The following is a 5,409-nucleotide window of genomic DNA, read 5'->3' as shown; positions in this document are numbered from 1 at the left end:
AATCCCCATCATCTGGAGAATGGATGAAGTATAGTCCCGCTATGGAATATTGTAGAGCAGCGAAAATAAAGGAAATGTCACTGTAGGCTTCAAGTCAGGTTATGCCATTTATTCATCACGTAAACTTAGTCCCATATATGAACTTCCTTGAACATTTTTCTTATCTGTAAAATGCGAATCATATTGTTTTGAAGATTTTGTGCCCTGAAATAATGTGTGCAGCATGTCTGAGACATCGTAAACATAAAAGTATTGTTAATTTTTGTAGTCATTATTCTAATTAGCATATTTTATTCACTCTAAATATTCTCTTTTGTATTCAAATATGAAGCAATAAATTTTCTTTCTGAAAAGGAATGCATTTATTTTCTCTTCTCTCTCTCTGTCTCTCACACACACACAATGTTCAATATATATTCATTGTAATTAACTTATATAATTGTAAATAAAAAACAATTGTAAAACGCTGTAAGCATTTATGTTTAACACCTAGGAAAATGTGTGGGTGTTATACGGACTTGTCAAAATATACGTCATTCTTTCTGCGTCTGCTAAGAAGCCCTATGATTCCATGTGCATTAGTCTATTTCTTCAGCTAGTTTTACTAGATGCTGAGAGTGTGCATGAGGGGCCCTGGTGATATAACGGGTAAGGGCTCAGCTGCTAATGCAAAGGTGAACAGTTCGAACTCGCCAGCCCCTCCGTGGGAGGAAAGATCTGGTGACTTGCTCCCTTAAAGATTACAGCCTAGGAAACCCTCTGGGCAGTTCTCCTCTGTCCCACAGGGTCACTCTGAGTGGGAATCAACTTGATGGCACACAACAGCAACAAGAACTGTGCTCTGTAGGGATTTCAATGGCTGATTTTTTGGAAGTAGATTTACAAAGTGTCATGGATTAAATTGTGTCCCCCAAAAATGTGTGTCATCTTGGCTGGGCTATGATTTCCAGTATTGTGTGATTGTCCACCATTTTGTCATCTGATGGGATTTTCTCATATGTTGTAAATGCTATCTCTTTGATGTTAATGAGGCATGATTATAGGCAGTTATGTTAATGAGACAGGACTCAATCTACAAGATTAGGTTGTGTCTTAAGTCAATCTCTTTGGATATAAAAGAGAGAAGCCAGCAAAGAGACTGGGGAACCTCATACCACCAACAAAGTAGTGCCAGGAGGAGAGCACCTCCTTTGGACCCAAGGTCCCTGCACTGAGAAGCTCCTAATCCAGGGGAAGATTGATGACAAAGACCTTCCTCCAGAGCCTACAAAGAGAGAAAGCCTTCCCCTGCAGCCGACACCCTGAATTTGGACTTCTAACCCAGTAGACTGTGAGAATAAACTGTTTGTTGAAGCCATCCACTTGTGGTATTTTGTTATAGCAGCACTAGATGACTAAGACACAAGCCTTTCTTCCAAAGCACCTCTGGGTGGACTCCAACCTACAGTCTTTCAGTTAGCATCCTAGCACATTAAGTGTTTCTGCCAACCAGGGACTCCTGATCAATAACAAGTGAGGTTTAAATTGATTAGGGTAGTTGTAAGTTGTATCTTGATTGTTTTTATTACTTTGACTCCATATTCTGCTGCTTTTTATACATTTCTTCTAGTAAAGAATTGTTCAGGCTATTATTATTTTAATATGTAAAGATTTTATAAATAAACAGATATAAGGGCAAAGTAAATATAAGGACTTTTAACCATCCTTCCTTAAACACTAACAGGAATAACATTGTTAAGACTAAACATTATAAATGGAATTCAGTACCTAAACTGAATCATTGGAAAGTATCTTTCTGGATTAATTTCATATACTTAAAACTTATGGCAAATGGGACAGATCAGGAAAAGTGAATCTTCCTCTCTCATTATGGGTTATGAGTAAAATAAAATTTCATTTGTGAATAATCATTCCAGCCATATTCATTCTCTTTATTTTTCATCCTAGTTTTCCATAGCCGTGACAGTGAAGTTTTGTTTTCCCCTACAATGTGGTCTCTTCCAAATATTTCTGGTGGAAAAAATAGGACCCAGTACACTGAAAAGTCATTTCTTATAGATTGCTCATATCATCACAGGTGGTTTTTCATTTCTTCCAAATGACAGAATAAACACTGAACAGTCTCATGTATCCTAAAATCTGAAGATATAATAAAAAGATTTAAAAAATCATTTCCTGACACCCACCACAAAGTGGTTTTTCTTGGTTTAAAAAAATAAAATTGTCCTCCCAGCCCTCTTTAATGCCTATGTTCCCTTCTCTCAAGATAAATCTGTATCCTTATGTAGAAGTGCTTCCAACAAATGGGTCAACTAAGATTGAAGGAAAGCCTAAGCTAACCAATTAGCCTAAGTCAGGCCATAAAGCACTCACTCGAGGTTAAATAAAGTCAACATACCTGCTCATCTTTGTCATCAATCTTAACAAGACTCGAATTCAGGTCTTCGCATGACTCCTCACTGTTGTTCCAAGTTTTCTCTTCTTTTGAAAAATAGTAACAGTTTTCTCCATCACAGATCCATTTTCCTTGATATGTGGCACAGGCTGTTTGTTGAAAACAAAAGACATGACCACCCTCGCAATCCCAAGACCATTCAGATACGTGTATTCCGTTGTTTGCTTCAAGCTGACTTATCAGAGAATGGGTGATTTTCCTATGTCCCAAAAGTCTACAGGTTGGGAATAGCTCTTTTTCCAACTCTGTAGGTAAGAACCCTTTTGAGCCAGAAACTGTCTCTGACAGACCCAGGCTAGTGCTAAGGTTGCAGTGAGAAATCTTGGCTTCTCAGCTATAAACCAAGCGCAGTGATATGGCATTCATTTCAAGAACTCTATACTTTTGGGAAAATTCATTCTGCAAAAAACAAAAAAACTTTCAAATAATCTGACCTATACTCATAGGGACAACATAAGGGGTAACAAATAACAACATAATAGGGGCATAATACTTGCCTTTTGTGAAAGTCACATGTTCAATTAAATATAATTTTAAAAATGGGTATGATGAGGAAAGGTAAGCAAAACTAAACATTCTCCCAAAGTTTAAAGTAAAGTTTTAAAATTATATATTGAAATGAGACAGAGGGTATAATCTATTTAAAAAAAAAATTCTGTCTGCTATTCTCTTAAATATTCAGTACACACCTGTGCTAGGTGGTAGAATTGAGTGATCGCCAACTTCTTGTGCGCAGGAGGTATTTTGTTCCTTTGTGTCTTCCATATCCTGTATTTTGCATTCAGAAGTGCTCTGAAAATCTTCATATTATAAAATAAAGATCATGACTATCTTTCATGAAGGTCACTTTATTATGATCATTTATTGTAATTTTATGTAACTAATAAATTATGTTAATTAAATGGAGTACAATCAGAGAAAATGGAAGTTATTTCAAGTATTTAATATTTTTATGAATTATCTACTACATCTCAAAGCTCCCTCTCAGAAGATGGCCTCATCTTTACTTCACATGGAAATAGTAAACATTAGGCATAAATCCCCTTACCTTCTTGTTCCCCCTCCTACAAATGCAAAGGTATTCATACAACTTTTTCACAAGAAAATTTCACTTCCCACTGAACAAGGCTGAAACTCCCTATACTATTAAAGGAAACTTCCACTATTCCATTAATTAGGGTGGAATAGGGATGGCGTCTCAGTTTCCTCCCCTATTCCACCCTTACTAATCATGGTCGCCAACTATTGCATTTCTCGCTTGTATTATTAAATTTTTCACCTAATATTTCTGTTGTCTTGCGTATGATAATCTCAGATCCCATTATTCCCAAATACCTGCCCTTTCATTCTTTCTTTTTTTAACCTTTATAACAAAGTTGTTTCTTTATAACCTTTATACTTTGGGTGCCCAGTATAGGATTATTCATAATCCTTCACTCATGAGACATTCTCAACACTGCTTAAAAAATAGGACTTTTTTTTTCATTTATTTATTTAGTCAATTTGTTAGTTACTCAAAACTGTACCTATTACATTAATCATGACATTTGTTTATTCATATATTTCACTCTATCCCATTTCCCTGCCTCTGCTAAACATGTAACTATAAAACTAAACCCATTATAATCATTCTCTTGCTTTATTCTATATATAGTTTTATACACTATATATATACCCTTGCTTTATTTTAAATATAGTTTTATGACTATGTATTTCTTAAAAGTGTATTTTTCAATTTTTAACTTTATTTAAAAAGTATCATGGTGTACAAAAGTTTTGGGTACTTACTTTTTTTCACTTATTATCTTGCTTAGATTCATTCACAATGTTGCATACCACTGTAGTTTACTTGTTTTGACAACTATATAATATGATTTTTTGTGAATACATCACAGATGATTCATTTACTCTACCATTAATGGTCATTTGGGTAGTTTTGAGATTTTTTATATTGTCAACAATAGCTATGAACATTCCTGTAAGTGTGCACTGTTATACCTGTGTAACTATTTCTCTTGGCTATATACCTAGATTAAGAATTTCTTGGTCATGTTTAACTTCAGAAGATAATACCAAACTGTTTTCCAAAGGGATTTTACCAATTTATAATCCCATTAACAATGTATAAGAGATCATGTGAATCCATTTCCCTTCAAAACTTGGTATAATTTTTGCTTAGCAATAATTAAAAAATAATTTTCTGTATTTACTTTCTCTGTTCCCTGATCTTCCAATAAGTTTTTAACCAATTGTATTCTGGCTTTGTCCACACTCGCCACTCCAATGTATTGAGTCTAGCAAATATCAATACTTGCCTCTCATTGGCCTAATTCAATAAGCATCTTGAACTATTTGGAACCATGGAGTATATTTGGCCTACTTTTCATGAAGCAATGCTGTTTGTTCGTTTTTAATTTCCTCCGGCTTCACTGAGCAGAGCATCATATTCTTCACTGTTTATTTATCTTCCACTTACTAGTACATGTTGATTTATCCTAAAGATCATCCTCCAGAACCCCTCTCTTCTAACGTAATATACTCCCCCTCGTTTTACAAGGCTCTTCACCATCTGGCTCTTCCTTTTCTTTCCAGTGTTTTCTACTAGATGTTACATTAATTGATGAATACACGATTCACATCTCTAATTCAGGTGTATCTCTTGTTCCCCAAATATTTCATCCCACCAGGTACATACTAATGTTCTCCAGACTATATCTACTACGAACTCTCAATTTGCAGACACAGACCAATCCAGTCTTCTCTGGTTATCTCCACTGGATATGCCACAAGAACCTCAATCTTCACTATTATTAACACAGAGAACAAACAAACCAATAGGTTATTGCTCTTATTGTGTTTTGTAGAACATATAATGGAATTTTCATTCACCAGGGAACTGTTTGTAATTGCTGAACACATACATCTGTTCTTTTTTACGTTCTTCACTCTACTTG

At 35.1% G+C, this 5,409-nt stretch overlaps 1 long non-coding RNA gene across 1 annotated transcript in view; it reads right to left on the bottom strand.

The window, feature by feature from the left end:
• Nucleotides 1–1,800: 1,800 nt before the first annotated feature.
• LOC111819413 (uncharacterized) overlaps nt 1,801–5,409 on the bottom strand; it is a 34,610-nt gene continuing 31,001 nt past the window's right edge. Inside the window, exons 2-3 of the long non-coding RNA XR_002823052.1 lie at nt 3,145–3,255; nt 1,801–2,544 (exon numbers count right to left, since the gene is read on the bottom strand). This is a non-coding gene — a long non-coding RNA (uncharacterized LOC111819413). The remainder of the gene's footprint in view (nt 2,545–3,144; nt 3,256–5,409) is intronic.

Source organism: Trichechus manatus, unplaced genomic scaffold, assembly GCF_000243295.1.
Source record: "Trichechus manatus latirostris isolate Lorelei unplaced genomic scaffold, TriManLat1.0 scaffold00559, whole genome shotgun sequence".
NCBI classification, from domain to species: domain Eukaryota; kingdom Metazoa; phylum Chordata; class Mammalia; order Sirenia; family Trichechidae; genus Trichechus; species Trichechus manatus.
The sequence above is the reverse complement of the archived record's forward strand: the minus strand, read 5'-3'. Positions and strand labels throughout refer to the sequence as shown.